The sequence below is a fragment of the Zonotrichia leucophrys genome, unplaced genomic scaffold, assembly GCF_028769735.1.
Source record: "Zonotrichia leucophrys gambelii isolate GWCS_2022_RI unplaced genomic scaffold, RI_Zleu_2.0 Scaffold_105_152488, whole genome shotgun sequence".
NCBI lineage: Eukaryota > Metazoa > Chordata > Aves > Passeriformes > Passerellidae > Zonotrichia > Zonotrichia leucophrys.
This window is the reverse complement of record NW_026992310.1, coordinates 72,815-94,858: the sequence shown is the minus strand read 5'-3', so window position 1 is coordinate 94,858 and position 22,044 is coordinate 72,815. Positions and strand designations below refer to the sequence as shown.

At 51.9% G+C, this 22,044-nt stretch overlaps 1 pseudogene; it reads right to left on the bottom strand.

The window, feature by feature from the left end:
* Positions 1-5,462: 5,462 nt before the first annotated feature.
* LOC135460817 (uncharacterized) overlaps positions 5,463-22,044 on the bottom strand; it is a 72,807-nt pseudogene continuing 56,225 nt past the window's right edge.

Here is a 22,044-nt window from a genome sequence, read left to right as displayed (position 1 = left end):
CTCCCATCTGGGATGCTGCAGCCAATGACACCATTCTTGATGGAAGTGAGGCCAGGCAACTGGGATCGCTGTTCCGGGATGTGGTCATTGACCAAGGGATCGGGAGAACACAAGAAACTTTCAGGCTCTGGCAGCGACTGCCTGTGAGTGTGAGGGACAGATGCCTTTGTAAAGAAGGCCTCCAGGTACACCAAGGAAAATGGAGCACAATGGAACTAGGTATCTGATGCCTGAGAGGACTGGCTGTGCTGGAGATAATTTTCTCAGAAGACAAGAGATTTCATATAAGCCCACATTGTGTCCAGTGCACATTGCAAATGTGGTTGAGATTTGCACAGCTTGGACCAGAGATGTACTCCCGCTACCTGGCACCACTACAATGAAGGGAAGGTGAGGACTGTGGGAACTCAGCACATCTCTCCAGATGTCCAGAGTTGCCAAGGACCCTGTTGGGGGCCTTGGAGAACCTGGCATGTGGCCACAGACTGTGTGTGTCAATGAGGGTCTCTGCTTTTGGTGGCTTTGAAGGAACTAAAGGATCTTGCAGCAAAGTTTTCTGCAGAGATGCCCTTTTGTTGCCTTCTCGGGAGCTGCAGCAGCAATGTCTGTGTGCACAGCTGGGGCAGATCAGTGCTGGCACAGCAGCTGTGCCCAGCAGCAGCAGCACTTGGTGTTGCCAGTGCTGCTGTTGTGGCCCTGCCCCACTGCCCTGGTGGCCCTGCTGTTGCTGCAGGGCCTGAGTGCTCTCGGGGCCGGGCACAGCCCTGGGGGTGGCAGTGCCGGGGCTGCAGCAGGGACAGGCCATGGGCACTGCTGGGGCAGTGCTGATGCCTCAGCCCAGGGCCTGGGGACTCCAGGCTGCTTGCCCAGGCTCTCTCAAGAACACACCCAGGCCAATGCTCAGCACAGAAAGGCCCCATGAGCAGCCCCAGGGTGGTCATGGGCAGGCTGGGGACAAACAGCATGGCTGAGGCTCTTCAAGGGCCCTGGGGGAGACGGGAAGGAGCATCCATCCCCAGTGCGCTGGACCAGGGCAGCGTCCCAGACCGTCCTCATGGAGCTGCCAACAACATCCCCCCTCTGCAGCCCTGGCCTCTCCCCCAGCTCACACAGGTGCCCCATCCTTGCAGGCACAGACACGGCAGCACTGGCTCAGCAGCCCCTGTTTGCATTGCACAGAGCAGGGGGAGCACCCCCATGTTGTTGGTGTGGGGACATGAACCTGAGGGAGCACAAATGCCATCAGCCCCTGGGGCCAGCAAGGGATAGAGAACTCGAACACCTTCCCCCAAGGCTGGGGCTGAGTCCTGTGGCAGCTGCAGCTGCTGCTGTGCCCTTGCCAGGGGCTGAGGCTGTGGGGCAGTGCCCAGAGCAGCCTGGCCTGAGCAGAGCTGTGGAGCCAGAGCCAGCTGGGCTGGGCTGGAGAGAGGCCCTTGGTGCTGCCCAGAGCTCAGGGCAGCTGGCAGAGCTTGCAGGGAGCTGGGCTGGGCTCGGAGAGCCTGGCCCAGAAACCATCAGTGTCCATCTCAGCCTGGCTGAGCATGCCAGGGGCAGGACTCAGGCCAGGCCTTGTGGGGCAGGGCCAGTGTCTGTGCAAGGCATTGCAAACAGGCAAGTGGCCCAGAGAAGAGGCTGCTCTGTGCCCTTGGTGGCATGGACAGAGCAGGGAGGGAGCCCAGGACATTTGTCAGCGCCAGCCTCTGTTCCTGCTGGCTGATGTGTTCCTGTCACACTGTGACAGGAAGATCCTTTCTCTGCTTCATTGCTCAGGGCTCTTCCCGGGATGGGCACTGGCATGTGGGGATGTGCAATGGCAAGGGCAGGAGCATGGGGCGGCCCCTGCCAGGCTGCTGAGCAGGGACAAGGAGGCAATGAGGCCCCAGGCCTGCAAGGGTCACTTGTCCCCTCGTGGCCTCAGGCCCAGGCCCAGCAGCCATGGCCAAAGTGCTGCCCAAGTTGGCTCTGGCAGGGCTGTCTTGCAGCTGCTGCCCATCCCTGTGCCCTGTGCAGCCCAGGCTGTCCCACGGTGTCCCTGCCCTGCGCCTCTGTCCCTGCAGGCTGTCGGCATCCCCCGGCTGCCCCACCTGGCTGGGCCCTTCCATTGCTGACAGCTCTGCCTCCTGCCTGCCTTTGCCTGCCCACACAAGGCCTGTGGCTGCTTCAGACTTGTCCTGGTTTAGGACAAATTAGGGGAAATCTCCAAAAGGGAACCCCCCAAAACAAAACAAACCTCCAACCACCCCTCCCCCAACACCGGGTTCGGGAAGGAATTTCTCGGAGGAGCAAATTGGAAAACAAAACCTATTTATTTACAAGTAACAAAAGAACACTCCCCAACACAAGAAAAGAAAAGAGATCAGACTGTGTTGTGAAGGGTGCTGAGCTTCTCTCACAAGCTCCGGGTGTCCTGGAGCTCTCAGGTCAGGTCCGGAGCCGGTCCAGTATCTTCAGGGGAGGGTGAGAAAGAGGGAACAAAAGAAAAGGAAAAAAAACAGCGCAAAAAGCAGAAAGCAAGCAAGCAAGCGGCTAGCCAAGCCAAGCAGCCAAAAGCCAAAAGCGAAAGTGCCTGGTCACACACTCCCTCCTCTCTTCCCCGCCCCGCCGCAGCAAGACGGCTGGGGGTGGGGGGGCGGGGAGAGAGAAAAGGCACAGCTGCCAGGCACAACACACGATATTGGGATAAAGGCTGTCACCCCACAACACTCCACCCCTTATCCCATATCGTGAACATACAATAAAAAACTTTCATTTCACTTACTCACACCTTTGACACTTACGCATTCCTCTCATCTTATTTGCTCAGACCTTTGACACTTACAGTTTCCTTCTGTCTCACATTCAACAAACAATGACATTCATATATGAGTCTCATCCCACAATCAGGTCTCCCTGAGGTACACACTGTGTTGTTCCATCTTTCTGCATTATCCACCATGTATAACCTGGTCCTTGAGCAAAGACAATCCCACGGATGGGTTTGTCTGTACTCGAGGCAGGGTTGATCCATACTGTCTTTCCCAACAAACCTCTGACATGGTCCACTGGGGCTTTATCCCCATCTACTATATGAAGGAGCTCAGACTGAGCAGGACCCGCTCGGTTGGTGGAACCTCGAGTGTTAACTAACCAGGTAGCCTTTGCCAAATGCTGCTCCCAGTTTTTTAAAGATCCCCCACCCAATGCTTTTAAGGTGGTTTTTAACAATCCATTTTACCTTTCCACTTTCCCTGCAGCTGGTGCATGATAGGGAATATGGTATACCCACTCGATGCCATGTTCCCTAGCCCAAGTATTAATAAGATTGTTTTTAAAATGAGTTCCATTATCCCACTCAATTCTCTCGGGAGTACCGTGCCTCCAAAGGACCTGCTTTTCAAGGCCCAAGATAGTGTTACGGGCTGTAGCATGAGACACAGGGTAGGTTTCCAACCATCCTGTGGTGGCTTCTACTATGGTTAGTACATAGCGCTTGCCCTGGCGGGTTTGAGGCAGTGTGATGCAATCAATCTGCCAGGCCTCTAGACCACCGCCCCCCATACCAGAGGGGCTTCACTTGCTTGGCCTGCTAATGGCAGCGCACGTCTCACAGTCACGAATAACCTGAGAGATACTGTCCATGGTTAGATCCACCCCTCGGTCTCGTGCCCACTTATAGGTGGCATCTCTACCCTGGTGGCCTGAGGCATCATGGGCCCATCGTGCTAAGAATAACTCTCCCTTATGCTCCCAGTCGAGATCTATCTTCAACTCCCCTATCTTTGCAGCCTGATGTACTTGCTGGTTGTTTTGCTGCTCTTCATTAGCTCTACTTCTGGGGACATGGGCATCTACATGGCGAACCTTCACAGGTAACTTCTCTAACCAAGTAGCGATATCTTTCCACTCTTCCGCAGCCCAAATTGGTTTTCCTCTGCGCTGCCAGTTGGCCTCTTTCCATCTCTTCAGCCATCCCCATAGAGCGTTGGCTGCCATCCAAGAATCGGTATACAAATAGATCCTTGGCCACTTCTCTCTCTGCAATACCTAGGGCCAGTTGAATAGCTTTGATTTCAGCAAATTGACTGGATTCACCCTCTCCTTCAGTAGCCTCTGCAACCCGTCGAGTGGGACTCCATACAGCTGCTTTCCACCTCCGTTTCATCCCTATGACGCGACAAGAACCATCAGTGAATAGAGCGTAACGTGTTTTTTCTACTGGCAACTGATTGTATGGTGGAGCTTCCTCAACCCGGGTCACTGGCTCTTGTTCCTCATCTGCGATACTAAAGCTTTCACCTTCGGGCCAATTTGTAATTATTTCCAGAATCCCAGGGCGATATAACTTCCCAATTCGAGCGTGCTGCGTAATGAGGGCAATCCACTTACTCCAAGTAGCACTGGTGGCATGGTGGGTAGAGGGAACCTTTCCTCTGAACATCCATCCCAGCACCGGTAGTCGGGGTGCCAGAAGGAGTTGTGCCTCTGTACCAATCACCTCCGAGGCGGCTTGGACTCCTTCATAGGCAGCCAAGATCTCCTTTTCTGTTGGAGTATAGTTATCTTCAGACCTCCTGTAGCTCCGACTCCAAAATCCCAATGGTCGGCCTCGGGTCTCGCCAGGTAGCTTTTGCCAAAGGCTCCAGGACAGACCATGGCTCCCGGCTGCAGAGTAGAGCACATTCTTCACACCTGGTCCCGTCCTGACGGGACCAAGGGCTACAGAATGAGCGGTCTCCTGCTTGATCTGGACAAAAGCTTGCTGCTGCTCAGGGCCCCAGTGGAAGTCATTCTTCTTGCGGGTAACCAGATAAAGGGGTCTCACAATCTGACTATACTCAGGGATGTGCATCCTCCAGAAACCTATAGCACCTAAGAAAGCTTGTGTTTCCTTCTTATCAGTTGGTGGGGACATAGCAGTGATTTTGTTAATAACATCCGCAGGAATCTGATGCCGTCCATCTTGCCACTTCACCCCCAAGAACTGAATTTCTCGGGCAGGTCCCTTGACTTTGCTCTTCTTAATGGCAAATCCGGCTTCCAGGAGAATATGAATTATCTTCTCTCCTTTCTCGAACACTTCTATTGCCATGTTCCCCCAAACAATGAGGTCATCAATATATTGTAAATGTTCTGGAGCCTCACCCTCTTCTAGTGCAGCCTGGATCAGTCCATGACAGATGGTAGGACTGTGTTTCCACCCCTGGGGCAGTCAGTTCCAGGTATACTGCACTCCCCTCCATGTAAAAGCAAACTGAGGCCTGCTGCCAGCATTCTGCTGCCAGGGGGATGGAGAAAAATGCGTTAGCTATATCAATGGTCGCGTACCACTTTGCTGCCTTGGACTCCAGCTCGTACTGCAGTTCCAGTATGTCCGGTACAGCCGCACTCAGTGGTGGAGTCACTTCATTCAAGGCACGATACTCCACAGTCAATCTCCATTCTCCGTCAGATTTTCACACGGGCCAGATAGGGCTGTTAAAGGGTTAGTGGGTTTTACTGAGCGCCCCTTGGCTCTCCAGCTCTCGGATCATCTTGTGGATGGGGATCACGGCATCTCGATTCGTCCGGTACTGCCTGCGGTGCACTGTTGAGGTGGCAATTGGCACTCGCTGCTCCTCTACCTTCAAGAGTCCTACTGCAGATGGGTTCTCTGATAGTCCAGACAAGGTATTCAATTGTTTAATACCCTCTATCTCCACTGCAGCTATTCCAAAAGCCCACCTGAATCCCTTAGGATCTTTGTAATAGCCATTCCGGAGGAAGTCTATGCCCAAAATACACAGAGCCTCTGGACCAGTCACAATCGGATGTTCCTGCCACTCCTTCCCAGTCAAGCTCACCTCAGCTTCCAACAAAGTCAACTGTTGTGATCCCCCCGTCACTCCAGCAATGGAAACAGGTTCTGTCCCCACGTGTTCCAATGGCATTAAGGTACACTGTGATCCAGTGTCAACCAATGCTTCATAGTCTTGTGGCTCTGATGTGCCAGGCCATCTGATCCACACCTTCCAAAAAACCCGGTTCTCCCGTGCCTCTTCCTGGCTGGAGGCAGGGCCCCTCTAAGCCAGATTGTCCTTCTTTCCTTGGGCATATGCCTTAGAAGTTCCTTCAAGGGGATCGGACATGTCATCGTCATCATCATACTTAACATCTCGGTTACGAGCGACCGGAGCTGCTATCTTTTTGGTGATACTTTCTCTTTTCTTCAAATCACGCACCCGTTGTGCCAAAACAGCGGTGGGTTTTCCATCCCATCTCCTCATGTCTTCTCCAGACTCACGCAGAAAAACCCATAACTCAGCCCATGGGATGTACCTTCTCTCCCCATCAAAGGAGCGCCAGCGTTGGACACCAGGGCCTCTAATTTGTACAGCTGAGATTTGAATAAGTTCCTCCTTAATCTCTTCCCAGAATTTCTTATGATTCTTCTCTATTTTGTCCTCTAGTTTCTGCAGTCGGGTTTCCACTGCTGCAATTCTGGCATGAGTTGGGCCATGCACAGCATCTGCATACGCTTGAAGCTTCTTTGCCATATCGAGCACAGTCTCATATGTATCATCCTGCTTCATTATTGCTAGGGCAGAAGCGTATTCAGGTGGCCCAAGTCGCACAAGTTTCCTCCACATTACAGGAGTGCATGGTACCAGGTCTGGATTCCTAGTTGTTGTGTCATCTGAGAAAATGAGCTCTCCCACCACCATCTCTCTCAGGCGTTGGATCCCCTGTTCTATGGTCTTCCACCGTGTCTGCTGCATATAGAGATCATCTGTACACAGGTATCGTTCTGCTACGCTTCTTAGAACCCGTTCCCAGAGGCTGTGAGGGTTAGCCCCCCTCATCATACCTTGATTTGTCGTCTGTAATCCTTTCTTAGGCCTCTGAGGTCCTTCAGAGAAAAGGAGTCAATATTAGCTCCAGATTCTGTGCCCCTTGATGTGGCCTCTGATTTTGGTGAGGGTCCTTCTCCTGCATCATTGTCATCATCCTCCACCTTTCGATTGGTCGCATCATCCTCATCATCCTCCACCTTTCGATCGGTCTTGCCTTTACACTTTCCACCTCTTGTATTAGCTGCAACAGCCATGGTTTGGGGCCTATTGTCTGATTCAGCTGCTAGCCTGGAGCCTGGGATGTTAGCTGCAGCCTGGGTCACTGGGATAGTAACTAACTTATCTCCCTGTTCCCTTTCTGCTATCTGCTGCTCCACAGTATCTAGCAGAGTACGGTAAACAAACGCCAAGGCCCAGCTCACTGCAGTAATCCTTTCTTCCTTAGTATTACCATGGCACTTCTCCCTCAAATACTTTGCCACCTCGACTGGATTCTGAATTTGATCAGATGGAAAGTCCCAGTCTATAGGATCAGAAAATTCCTTTAAAGTCTGGCCCATATCCTCCCATTTCCCACTCCAGTCAAGATTTTTCCTGCTTTGTTTTACTCCTGAATCAGGAGTCTGTCTAACCCCTCTAGAAATCTCAGCTTTCATTTTATATACACTCCAGACAGTATAGAAAAGGCTTAATAAATTAAATGCCAGAAAGATGGTTTCTTTCAAACTCAGGGGAAATTCAGTATTTTCTAATAGAGATGTCAACAATTTGGAGGTAAAGAAGGAAGACAAAGGCTGAAAAACCCCTTCCCCTTCTTCTCCCCAAACAAACTGACTACACAGCCATAACAACAATCCATACATTCCTGAAATAAAGTCCAGCATTTTTATCCGACACATCATCACACATAAGACCAGCACAATGACTACTCTGGTTAGTGCCCCCTGCTTACAAAAGCTACTTATTAGGGACAACACCAGAGCTATTTTTGGGTAAGGAAATAACCCTAGGGACCACAAAGGTATTAAAACTTCAAAAACCCCTTGGGACCAGAAAAACCGGCAGGCTTCCACTCCAAATGACATTATGAATCACCAATATGCCCACAAAACAACCAAAACCAAAATATTATTGTTATAGGTTTTTTTTTCCACTGCTTTTGGCCTCCGTTTCCCGGCCAACGCACCAAAAAATATACTGTCCTGGTTTAGGACAAATTAGGGGAAATCTCCAAAAGGGAACCCCCCAAAACAAAACAAACCTCCAACCACCCCTCCCCCAACACCGGGTTCGGGAAGGAATTTCTCGGAGGAGCAAATTGGAAAACAAAACCTATTTATTTACAAGTAACAAAAGAACACTCCCCAACACAAGAAAAGAAAAGAGATCAGACTGTGTTGTGAAGGGTGCTGAGCTTCTCTCACAAGCTCCGGGTGTCCTGGAGCTCTCAGGTCAGGTCCAGAGCCGGTCCAGTATCTTCAGGGGAGGGTGAGAAAGAGGGAACAAAAGAAAAGGAAAAAAAAACAGCGCAAAAAGCAGAAAGCAAGCAAGCAAGCGGCTAGCCAAGCCAAGCAGCCAAAAGCCAAAAGCGAAAGTGCCTGGTCACACACTCCCTCCTCTCTTCCCCGCCACGCCGTAGCAAGACTGCCGGGGTGGGGGGGGGGGGCGGGGAGAGAGAAAAGGCACAGCTGCCAGACACAACACATGATATTGGGATAAAGGCTGTCACCCCACGACAAGGCTCCTTCTGGGGGACCTGCTGCACCACAGCCCTGCCCTGGCAGGGATATTCCTTTGTTTGGTGTCTGGTCTGGACCCCACCTTGGCAATAATTCTTCCTTTCTCCAGATGTTCACTACTATGTCAAAAGGATTCACAATCTCTGATACCACCCTTCAATCCCTCCCAGGGCTCTCCTCTGCTGTCCCCAGTCTCCATCCCACTGAGCACAGAGCTCCTGTGTCCCTATACAGTGGTCAATTCCTGATGCCAGGAGCACCTGGACAAGAGGGACAGTTCTTTTCTATAGGAAGGAAACCACAGAACCCCAGGGTTTGAAGGCAGATGAGAGGCAGTCACCAGAGGCCAAGGCCAGCCAGACATGTCTGTCCTTACAGATTTTGTCTGAAAGCAACCTTTGGATATATGGGGAGTTTTGGGGGTGGAATTCCATTTCAGCCATGGGTTGCTGGAATGGAATGACAGTTCTCCATAGGAAGGAAAGGGCAGAGCCCCAGTGTTTCAAAGGCTGATTACAAGTGGCCCCAAGGAAGCCAAAGCCAGCCAGACCTGTTGTCAGGGAAGAATCCTTGGAGAGACAGAATTTGGGAGGCCAAAACCCACTTTTGTCTATGGGCATCTGGATGAGAGGACAGTTCCATAGGAAGGAAAATATAGAGCCCCAGAGTTTCAAATGCAGATGAGAGCTGGCCCTCGGGAAGCCAAGGGAACCTGAACAGTCCTGGCAGTTTTTGTCTGGGATCTGTCCTTGGATATAAAGTATTTCAGAGGCTGATTCTAAATTTTGGCAATAGATGCCTGGACTTGAAAGACAGCTTTTTTCATGGGAAGAAAAGCACAGGCCCTCAGTGTTTTGAAGGCAGATGAGAGGTGGCCCCCAAGAGGCCAAGGCCAGTCAGAGCTGTCTATCCTGGCAAGTTTCATATGGGAATAATCCTTGGATATAATCAAATCCCAGAGGCCATCACAGAAATTGCCTCTGGAGTGTCAAATCAAATTAAAAAATCCACCAGGAGAAATAGAAACCAGAATTTCTTGACTCCCTCCATTGCTTCTTCTGAGCAGCAGCAGCAGGAAACGCAGATGCCCAGAGGTGTTTTGCACTGCTGCTGCCCTCAGTTGAGCCCAGGCTCTGCCCAGTCCCAGCGGGAACCTGAGCCCAGCCCAGGGAGCTCAGTGCAGGCGGGGCCAGGCCCAGAGCCCCGGGCATGGCCACCCATTGCGGGGCAGCGGCGCAGATGGAATGTCCTGAGGCCCAAACCTCCTGCTCCTGCCACACAGCGCCAGCCTTCTCCCCCTCCTCCTCCTCTCCCAGCACGGCACAAATTCCAGCTCAGAGGAGGCTGCCCCAGAGAGGGCTCCGGCTCCTGTTCCAGCCTGAATGTCCCTGCAGAGCAACAGGGCATCTTTCAGGCACTTCCACAAGCTCAGGTTTCTCACTCCATGGGGAATCTGGGATGCAAATGGCCTTGCTAAGAAAGACAAAAGCCAAGGGAATGGATTAGTTGATATTAGAAAAAGATCACCTTTCTTCCAGGCAAGGTTCACCCCCGTCATTCCCTGCATTTCTCCTTTTCAGATTCTTTCAGCTGGCTGCTCTGAGAAGTCCGGCTTGTTCTGGTGCTTATCATGAACTGATTGTGCTCTTGATTTAAGCACCAAGCACCAGATGTGGAATCACCTACATTGAACTCAGAAACAAACTCCCTCTGTCAGAGCATTTTCACATTCCAGATAATTTTCAAGATTTCCACTGACAGGTTGGAATGATTATCACACAACTCTCCACTTGTGGCTGCAGGCTCTGGAGATTCTTTCTCTGCATTCAGCCAGGCTTGTACTCCCTAACAATTCCTGGTACCACCTCCTGTTTTCTTAGCCTAGAACAGTAACAATGAAAACCTTACCCATGGCAAAACTTCCCATTCCACCAGGAAAAGAAAGGACAAGTTTTCAAGTCCCCAAAACCTTTGTCCTGCTTTGTTGCAAGAGTCCTGCTGCATGCACAGTGTGGAAAGCCAAGAGAAGCTGCAGGTGGTGGCACATCTTGTGACAGGAGCTTGACTTCATTCTCCAGGAAAGGTTCTTGAAAAGAGCAGACAGGATTGCAGAGAAGATTCCTGGAAAACTGAAACAGCCTGAAATGAAAATTGAAAGAAACAATCCAAAATATTTTCCTCAATTTATTTCTATGCTCCCTTTTCCATCTTGCACTACTTTCCCATCCAGTTAATTCCAAATGGATCTCACCTCTGAGATTGGTGACTTAGTGAGTTTTAGACACTCTAAAATACCATGAGCTACACACAGTTTACCTTCCCCTGTTTTGGTTGGAAAGCAATGCTGGAGCCATCAGTGCAGTGCTTGGGTCAGGCACGAATCCTGCAGGCAGGGAATGTGCCCCGGCAGTGTGTGACCCTCAGCTCAGCAATCCTGCAGGCAGGGAATGTGCCCCAGCAGTGTGTGATCCTCAGCAGGGACAATGCTCAGCAATCCTGCAGACAGGGAATGTGCCCCGGCAGTGTGTGACCCTCAGCAGGGACAATGCTCAGCAGCGTTGCTGTGCTCGGTCTCCATGGAACCATGCCAGGAGCAGCTGCTGACCTCAGAAGCCATCGCAGCCCCTGCCCTGCCCCAGAGCCCCTTGGCAGGGTGGGCTCCTGCCCTGGCTCTGTGTGCCAGGAGCCGGCAGCGCTGGGGGCAGGGAGCCCAGGGAGGGCACAGAAACGCTGAGTGAGAAATGCTGGGGCACAGCGAGATGGGCGAGTGCAGCCGGCCAGGGCAGAGGAGCAGCACGCACAGGGGGCACAGCCTGCAGGACAGATTGCCATGGGGAGAAAACAAAAAACTTCGCAGAAGGGTGGAGAACAAACTTTTAGTTGCAAACTTCAGAGAATTATGTACTTGGGAAATCTTAAACAGCATTGAATTACAGTAAATCACTTGACGGAGATTCACAGTCAGTCTTGGATCTCAGCTGCTGTGAGCTCTGGAGCCATGGGATGCATCAGTCACACCCGTGTCACAGCCTGACCTGCTCTGGTCCGTCTCCCAGGTGGGGTTTTCGGGGTGCCAGGGGCTTGGCAGCCACTTTGGGGCTGCACCAGAGGCTGCAGTGGCTGGGGTGGGACAGTGACCACCCCACCTATGCAGAACTCCCCCTGCCCCCAAACACACACTGGAGATGTCTGGGGCCATTCATCATTTCTCTGCTCTCCAGCACTGAGGCAACAGACTCTGGCTACAGCTCTGAGCTCGTGCCCAAGGCAACCACCCCTGGCAATGGGGCTCCATGGAGCTGCTCTCAGGAAACCCCCAAGAGCCGGGGAGTGCCCAAAAAACACCTCAGAAATGTGAGATACCTCAAAATCTCTTCAGGAATGTGGATTATTCAAAAACTCACTCAGTGATGGGCTCCCCCTCCCTTCATCATCCCCAAACTTTGGCTGTCTCATTCCAGACCCCAACCCACCTCCCCAATCCCAACCCCAACTCATCCCACCACTCCTGGACATCAAGACCCCCTTCCCAAGCCATATTTCCCCCATTTCCCACCTCCCAAACCCCATTCCACCCATCCTGCCCCAACTAATGCCCATTCAACTCTCCTGATTTGAAGACCACTTTGCTCAATCCCCTTCCAACCCCATTCCACACCAAAGATCTGTGGAACTGAGGAATTTTGGGGTGGTTTTGAGTAGTTTTCAATGCTTTTGAGGTGACAGATTGAACCCTCTTGCCTCTTTCAGTGCCAAGAAAGGGAAACAAGTACACCAAATACCCCCCAAACCCCCAAATTCTCCCAATTATCTCCCTGAATTCCAGAATCCCCTGAAACACAAGTAAAAAGTGAGGCTTTAGATGCCTTTGATGAATTTATTGATTTTTACTCCAATTTTCTCTGTTTTAAAGAGATGAAGATGAATCCAAAGAAAATTAGGGCCAAAATAAAAGAATAACCAGCCCAGTGTCTTCCCAACATGGATCACAGGGAAAGTGGGTAGGAACAAAGTGTAATTGATTGTCAGCCATGAAGGATCTTGATTTTCATATCTATTCAGACTGCATTTCAAGGGGTTAGGGGTCAATATCAATTGGACATTGCTGATACCAATCTATAAACAAGAAAAGAAAACTGGACAAAACCAGTTCTCTCTGCTTAGTTTTCAATATACCGTATTCACATTAAATACACCTCTGAAATCTGACTAATTAACCACAGAAGAATTTAAAATTTCAAATTTTCACAGGGGTTTTTCTTGTTTAAATGTTTTAAACAAATGTTTAATAGCCTTTTTCACTGAATTCCTCAACTGAGTAGCTCAAGAAAGAAGAGGCCTCTGGAGGAGTAAAATTCATCAGCAGCCTCCAAGTGGCTGAGGATCCATACCCATCAGAGCAGCAATGAACAGAAATGGGCACAGCTTTGTGGCTTCCCCAGCTCTGGGATGGGCCCTGGGCCTGGAGCAGGAGCAGGAGCAGCTCTTGAGGGCCCCAAGGCCGGGGCTCTTGCGCTGCCCTGGGCAGATGGGATGGCAGCAGGGGCTGCAGAGCTCTCAGCACCTCAGCCCGAGGGGAGCAGGGCAACCAGGGAGCCTCCTTTGGCCTTGGCCAAGCACCTTCCCCCATGGCTGGGGCTGAGTCCTGTGGCAGCTGCAGCTGCTGCTGTGCCCTTGCCAGGGGCTGAGGCCATGGGGCAGTGCCCAGAGAAGCCTGGCCTGAGCAGAGCTGTGGGGCCAGAGCCGGCTGGGCTGGGGAGAGGCCCTTGGTGCTGCCCAGAGCTCAGGGCAGCTGGCAGAGCTTGCAGGGAGCCAGGCTGGGCTCAAAGAGCCTGGCCCAGAAACCATCAGTGTCCATCTCAGCCTGGCTGAGCGTGCAGGGGCAGGACTCAGGCTAGGCCTTGTGGGGCAGGGCCAGCACCTGTGCAAGGCATTGCAAACAGGCAAGTGGCCCAGAGAAGAGGCTGCTCTGTGCCCTTGGTGGCATGGACAGAGCAGGGAGGGGGCCCAGGACATTTGTCAGAGCCAGCCTCTGTGCCCATGTGTTGGCAGCCCTGGCTGCTGAGCCCAGCTTTGGCCTGGACTGAGTTTGGCTGTGGCCCAGCTCCATCCTCCTGCAGGCCTCAGGGCCTGTTCCTGGCCATGGTCAGCCCTGGCTGCCTCTCTGCTGGCCCAGAGGCCGGCAGAGCCTGGGGCAGGGCTGTCTGTGCAGCCCCACAGGTGCCACGGGCTCTGCAGGAGCTGGCAGAGGCTGCCCAGCAGGGAGGCCATGGGGCACAGAGCCCCAAGGCTGCTGTGGGCACCACGGCACAGGGGCCATTCCCAGCCGCAATGCTCCTGGCCTGGGCTGCGCCTGCTCAGGGGCTGGGCCACCATGGCTGGGCCAGCACAGGGCCACAAAGGGGCCATGCAGCAGCTGCCAGGGCTGACAGCAAGGCCAGGCACACACAAGAAATTGCTGAGCATGGCCTGCGCTGGCCAGGCCTGACTGTGCCAAAGGCAGAGCTCAGCTGCCCTTGGGGGCTGCAGGAACAGTCCAGAGCCCAAAGAGCCTCCATGGCTGTGCTGGAGACCAAGGCTGCAGCAGGGAAATGCAGGGCTGCTGCGGGATGGGGAGGACATTGAATTCCAGCACACACCTCAGCACTCTGATGATCCCAGCACCATGCTGGGCCCTGTTTCAGACTGGAGCAGAGCAGATGTTGATGGGACGGGAGCCCTGCGGGGCTGTCAGGAACCTGCAGCTTGCAAGGTGCTCTGCTCTCCCTCAGGTGCTCTCTGAGAGATCCAATCCCAGCTGGGCACCTCAGGGCACAAGTGGCACAGCCTGTTCATGGGCACACAACTGATGTCTGCCTGGAAAGGGGCACAGATTTTAATACCTGTTAGCTTCTAATATACAAACAAATCATTATTATGTGGATCATTTAAGTACTTCTAAAAATGCCAAGGTTTTCTCACCTGGAGCAGGAATTTCCTGGATCTACTGAATTCTTCTACTGATGGCAGGAGAAGAAATACTTATCTTCCTCTCTATCGTTGCCCCCAACATTCAGTGTAATATATCATGACCCTCTTCCTTCTGGTGTTTCCAGCTCTCCTGTTGAAATGTGATATGGCATCTAAGGACATCTCTTCCTTTAGAGCAGCTATATCTATGTCCTTCCCCTTGCTCCCAGATATCTTCCTCCAGATGCTCTCTGGTCATTCCAACACATCTCCTTTGAGTGACACCATGCTTTGAGCTTCAGGGTGTTACCCAATCTTTTTGAAGTAAAATAAATTTCAGATTGGACAACATCCTAATTGCATTTATATCTATCACAAAATTACCATTTCTTATGCCTTTGTCTAAAACTGTTCCAGAACAGAAATCCCTTGGGGACAATGGACATGTCTGATGTGGCCAGGACATCCCAGAGAGTTGAGGGGAGAGCTGTGATGGTTATTAAACTGTTCAAATGTTCAGCTGGTGTTTGTTGGCAAGAAACCTTTCTGTTCCTCTGAGTGTAACCAGTCCCTGAGCCCAAAGGACACAAACCTGATGAGTTGGGGTTCCCACTGCAGGGGCTGCACTTGGACCTTGGCTCTGCACAGGAGAGCTCTTCATTCCCTTTCTCTCTTATCCTTCCTCTGGGTATGGAGGGAGCTCCTGACTTCAGCATGTGACTCGTGTGTGCAAAGAGCAAATCTGGGCAGAATGGGGGCAGGGAGGGTTTGGGGGGCCTTGGGATCTATGCTGGGCACAGAAGGTGTTTTCCATTGCTCTGAGACTGTCTGCTGTGCAAAGTGGACTTAATATCCAGCAGAGGAATGACTTTTGCATTTGATGGAGCTGTGCCTTCCCTTGGCTTTGTTGGCTGACGAGAAATGAACACCCCTCTGTGTCTTGGGCAGCTCCTTCTGCAAGGAAAGCAGGTGGGAGCTGGAGCCAAGGAGCTGAAAGCTGCAGGTGCAGCCTGGGCTGGAGGGAGCTCAGATTTGCACAAGGCTACTCTGAGTGCCAGGGCTTGGACTGGGGGAAATGGTGGGGTGGGGATAGGGACAGAGTCTGATTGATTGTCAGCCATGAAGGGTCTTGATGTTCATATCTATTCCAACTGCATGAGGAGGTACCTGAATTCAATGTCAATTGGAGACTGCACATATCCATGCATTAACAGGGAAAAGAACCTAAACAGGACCAAAAAAAAGTTTTCTCACTGTCTTTGTAAATATAATACATCCACTCTGACTGCCCTTCTGAAATCTGTCGAATTAACCACAAAAGACTTGTAAACTGAAATATAATTATTCCAAGAGTCTTGGCTTGTTAAGGTGTTGTGAATGTTAATGAGCCCTGGGACACTGAATTCCTGCACTGAAGAGCTGAAGGCTGAACAAGCCTCTGGAGCAGGAAAATTCAGCAGCAGCCTCCAAGGTGCTGAGGATGTCAGCAGCCCCCGCTGAGGCCATCCCTGCCCAGAGACCGTGGGGGAATGGGCAGACAAGGAGAGCGTCCCTGGGGCTGGGGCGCAGAACTCTGGGGTGCCACTGGAGGCACCAGTGGGTACAGCTGGGAAATGGAGTGTGGAATGTGGCTGGGAAAGCCCTGCCTGGGTTGTGCCAAGCAGGACAGACAAGCCCTGACTCCATGCCCCAAACAACTCTCTCAAGGAGACATTTAAAAGGAATTCCAATTGTTTGTGTACCCTGAGTTGGATGCACTGGAGAAATACTGACAAGAGATCTTCAAGAGGTTAAACAAACAAACCGCCTTTACTGGGAACTTGGAAAATAAGAGAAACTTGGCAAAAGGTTTAATACAGCATGTAATCAATCAAAAAGACTTCTCAAAACATTACTTTGACCCATTCAAGTTCACAAACTCCTATCTCATTTAATTTTAAGTTACTCAAAATTTGCAAGAGTAAGGAATCAGAAGACACAGAAAGAGAGAAAGAGAAAAAAGATTTAGAGGAGCACACACAGAGCTACCAACTCCTGCATTCAAGCACAGTTCAGATGGAAATTCCAAGAGGAGGTAGGGTCAAGATGTGTGCTTGCCTTTTGGTCAGCCCTCAATATCCCTTAATTATCCTGGGCCCTTCCCCCAGGTGGGACTTGGGCTCATTTGGTCTCTCAGGAGCTGGGCTGGGGGCTGCAGAGGTGGCTGTGGAGCATTGCCTGTGCTGTGCCAGGGACTGGCAGCCACTGCTGGGCTGGGATGGAGGCTCTGGGGGGATTGGGGTTCCAGGAAAGGGCAATGTTGGGCTTACAGGGCCTGGCAGGGCTGGACCTGCCCCTTCCTCCACCTCATACAAAATGTTGTCAGCCAGCAATCTCCTCCACTTTGTCACAATAGACAATGTTGGAGGTCAAAATCCCAATTCTGGCCATGGGCACGTGGATGACAAGAGCAGTTCTATTCCATAGCACAGAGCCCCAGTGTTTGGAAGGCAGGTGAGAGCCTCACTGGGCAAAGGCCAGCCAGACTTGTCAGTAAAGGCAGATTTTGTCTGGAAGCATTCTTTAGACATAGGGAATTTTGGAGGTGGAAGCCCAATCTTGGCCATGAGTGCCTGGAGAAGAAGGACAGTTCTTTCCCATGGGAAGGAAAGCTTGCAGACTTCCCCCGTGTTTTGAGGACCAATGAGAGGTTACCCTTGTGAAACCATTGCCAGCCTGTCATGGTTTGAGCCTGGCACAGAGCCAGTGCCCCCCATGAAAATGCCCTCACCCTGGTGTCTGCTGTGAGATGTGACCAGGAATAAGCAAAACAGGCTTTAGCTTAAACATAAAGAACACTTTATTACCTAAACTACAGGAAAATAGGGAAAAACTATAAGGAAAAGAAAAAAAATTGAAGACCTTACAAAAAAACCACTTTCCTCCTCCCCACTACCTGACTTTCTCAATCCGATACATTCTCCCAAATCACCAACTGCCCAGCCTGGCACCACACTTTAGTATACTCAAACTGCAGTTCATGAAGAGGAAAGGAGTCCTTCTTGTTCCATAGGCTTCTCCTGGAAACACACTGAAACCTCGTGTGCTTCCCTGTCACTTCGGCACCGCCCGGAAAAAAGTCCTTTTGCCGCTTGTGACATCTTCCTTCCATGCCCAGTGCTCTCACCACTGCGCATGGACCAGAGCTGCTTTTAGGGTTGTCTTTCAAGGATGCCTTGTCTCACTCCAAAAAGGCACAGTCTCTGCTTTGGGACATCTGTCCCCCCCATATTTTTCCAACCCCCTGGGGCCGGGGGGTCCTCACGATGAACCCTCCTGGTTCTGAGCCACTGCTTCCCCCTAAGTGCAGTCTCTGTGTCACAGGAACAAACTGAGTCCATGGCCACAAGAAAAGTCCAGCCAAAAGGCCACTCCAAATCATCTCTCCCCATTCAATCATCTCCACGTTCTTCGGGCCAGGTCCTTGTCTCATCTCATCTCTTATCTCCCTTCTTATTCAGCTTCGAGGAGGATTAGCATTTTTGCAAGGCCCCAATCATGAAAGAAAGGGGTTAAAACTTTCAGTCTCTGTCTGTCCCGGAGCTGCGGCGCTCCCACACACGCTGCTGCTCCGGCCGGGCACTCTTCCCCCCCCCCCCCCCCCCCCTTCTCCTCCTGGGCCGGCTGCTATCACATTCGGTGTCGCCGGCTCTCTCTCTCCCTCCTGGGGGGGGGGGGGGGGGGGGGGGGGAATGGCTGCCCGAGGGCTGCCTCCTTGGGATCTTCCACCCTTCCATCCTCGAGGGCCTCCTCACCTCCCATCTCTGTCCAGGCCCAGGGCCTACCACGTGGCTGCCCCTCCCCCGCCCAGCAGCAGCGGCTGGACAGGGGAGGGAGATCTGACTTCTTCGCCTCCACGTCCCAAGAGAACCTCCCAGGGCCAGAGCCCCCCTTTTTAACCCCTGTGTATTCTCGGAGGTGTGTCCAAACCCCACTGGCTACACCAGGTGTCAGTATCAAACTCCGAACATCCATTGGTTTGACCACAGCATCCCAGAATTCCCACTTCTTCCTGGTCAAACCACCACACAGCCAGACTTGTCCTGGCCATATTCCTATGGGGACAATATCTGGATATAAGGAAATTTGGAGGTGAAATCCTAATTCTGGCCCTGGGTGCCTGGAGGAGGAGGAGAGTTCTTTTCCATGGCAAAAAAAAGCATGGAATCCCCGTGTTTCAGCAGCAGAAGAGAAGAGACCCTCAAAACGCCAAGGTCAGCTGGACCAGTCAGGTGGCTCCTGGGAGGCCAAACCAGCCAGACCTGCTCTGTGTTCCCTTGGTTTTTTGGGGCCCTATAGAGCCACAATGGTACCTTGGATTCATGAGGCCCCACAGTGCAAAAATGGTGACATGTTTCCATAGGGTCCTACAGTGTGACAATGGTCCCTTGATTATAGGAAGTCCTTTGGTGTCACAACGGACACTTGGTTCAACGCGGTCCCACAGTGTCACAATGGTCCCTAGGTTCCAGAAGGCTCTGCAATGTCACAATGGTCCAAATGATTCCATGAGGACTTGCAGTGTCACAGTGGTGTCTGCGGTTCCCCAGGCCCCTACAATGTCATGACTCCTGTGTTCCATGAGGCCTGCAATGTCACAATGGACTTTTGGACCCGGTGAGTTTGCAGCATCACAATGGTCTCCTTTGGCTCCACAGTGTCACAGTGGACCATTGATGACAGGAGACCCCTCTGTGTCACCCTGACACTTTGGTTTCATGCAGCCCTGCAGTGTCACAAAGGCCTCTTGGTTTCACGAGGCCCCAAAGTGTCACAATGGTCCTCTTGGTTCTGTGGGGACCCTCAGGGTCACAATGATCTTACTGGTTCCATGCGGCCTCACAGTGTCACAATGCTTTGCTTATTCCATGAGCCCTCATAGTGTCAAAACAGTCTCCATGACTCAATGAGTCCCCTCAGTGTCACAATGGCCCCTTGGTTCCATGACACTCCACAGTGTCACAATGGCCCCTTGGTTCTATGAGGCTGTGAAGTGTTTTAATGGTGTCTCCATGGTTCCATGAGGCCCTGCAATGTCACAATTGACCTTTGGCTCTATTGAACCTTGTAGTGTCACAATGACCCCTTGGTTCCATGGCACCCCAAAGTGTCACAATGGCCTCCAGCGTTCCATGAGGCCCCGTGGTGTCACAAATGGATCCTTCATTTGATGGAGCGTCTCAGTGTGGCAATGATCCCTGCATTTCATGGAGTCACACAGGGTCAGTACAGTCCCCTTGGTTGCATGAGGCCCAGCAATGTCACAGTTCTCTCCATGATTCCATGAAGCCCCACAGTGTCACAATCGTCCCTTGGTCTCACAGGGCCCCCAGTGTCACAATCATCCCTTGGTTCCATGGGCCCTGTGCTGCTGTATTACCCCCTCCCCTTCTCAGGCTGCCCTGCCAGCTGAGAAATGCTCCTTGGGCCTCAGCCTTGGCCAGGATCCCCTGGGCTCAGCTCCTCTGCAGCTCATCAGATACACTGTCTGCTCCAGGCACTGCTGCTGCCCAACCAGATCCTGGTTCCTGTAGGAGCAGCCCTGGGAACTGTTTTTGTTCCCTCCGTGGCACAAGATCCCTGTTCTCACACTGCCAAAGAAAGCTGTTGGTGCCAAGTGTGGCCAGGATGAACCATTGCTGTGACTGAACCGCCTCTCTTGGGGCCCTGCAAACAGCGCTCCAAAAGGAGCCCTTGGAGCTCTCCTGGGCCAGCGACTCCCTCTGAGTGGGGCCTCTCCCAGCCGGGAACTCTCCCATTTGCTGCACTCGGGGATCCCCAACAACGACGGAGCCTGAACAACCAGAGAGCCTGGGCCGATCCCCCCACTAATCCAGGCTCGGCCCTTTGTCCTTTGCTGGGGAGATGCCAAAGGATCCTCAGGGAGCATTTCCTGCCCACTGGGGAATTGCTCACAGGTGCCTTGCACTGACTCTTTGTGTCTGTGCGCACACAGGAGTGCCTGTGCTGGGGAAATGTGGCAGAAATGCTGCTCTCTGAGGGGTTTGAGTGCCTTGGATAGCTGAGTCAGTCAGATATCCAGATAGCTGTAAGTGAGGTTAAGTCATGAGGTCTAAGCTAAGTTCGATTCTCCTAAGAGCTGATCTTTTGCAAAATTGTTACATTTAATTTAAGTTATTAGATAAGTTAAATATTGTTAAGTGTTATTCCTCATTGAAATGTCTAAGTCATAGGTTATAAGTAAAGTTAAATACTGTTAAGTTCTATTCTTTTGCTATCATAGGTTATAAGTAAAGTTAAATACTGTTAAGTTCTATTCTTTTGCTAAACTTTGATGTTTAAGGTATCGGTTACATTTAAGGTGTAAGTTAAGTCCTGTTAAGTTTGAGGCCAGTTAAGCTTTAGGCTATATTCCTTTTATCCTTGCCCTCACTCTCCTTGTGTCACACACACAGAGGGACATTTCTTGGTTCATTTCTGGTTTGACTGCCTGGATTTTGTTTGGTTTTGTTGTTGCTTTGTTTCCTTGGTGTGCCGGAAGTGTCCAGTCAGGAGCAGAGTGACTCTTGGCAAGGAACTTTGTACTGCTGTCCCTTAATATTAAATCTGGGTTTTGCTGATCCCTTGCCAGGGATTTTTCTGCGCTCTCAAGTCCTCGTTCCTAAGAGGGTGAAGGAGCCCTGGCCCAGGCTCCCCCACGGGGGACACGGGGACACTGCCAGGGGGTCCCTATCCCCCTGTGCCACCCCCAGGGCCCTGGCCCCCCGTCCCCGTGTCAGGCTCTGGGGTCGATCTCATGGAACATTCTCTGGGGGAGGCTGCGGGGCTGGGGGACCTGGGGGGACCCCGCTGTGCACAAGCAGGGTTGGACTGCTCTGGGGGGAACTGTGAGGGGAGCTGGGGCACAGTGACCTCTTCAGTGACCTCACACAGCCCCTGTGATGTCATACTGACCCTGTGATGTCGCACTGCCCCTGTGATGTCACACAGCCACCTCTGGGATGTCAGCCAAGAATGTCAGGCAGTTGTACTGTGATGTCACAAAAGACTCTATGATGTCAAAAAGCCACAATGTGATGTCAGAATGTGTTCTGTGATGTCACAACCTGCTCTATGATTATTGGAATATGTATCCCAATATAACCAGTTAGATGGTGCCTAGGCCAGTTCTGACCTTCGCTGCTGGGCCATAGGCAGCACTGTGGTGTTTTACCCCAGAGATACCTTGGCTGGCGGCAGAGTGCAGCGGGGCACAAGACACGACTCCGTTCTCCTCAGGAGAGAGCTTCTGGCGATGGTGAAGAGAAGTAAGGAGCGGATTCTGCTAGAAGGTTGCCAGATGTTTATTCCATTGGTACAGAGATATCTGCACTGGGCCACTGCTGCTAACAGAATGGAGGCCGCATGGTCTCATTAACATTTTAAACCCAGGGCAGGGGAAGGGGAGGGGACAGGTGGGCCACCAACCAGGTGAAGGGGCAGGGTCTCAAGAGACTAGGGACACCTATCACACGACGCCTTGCTGGTATGTTAGCCTGATTGACAGG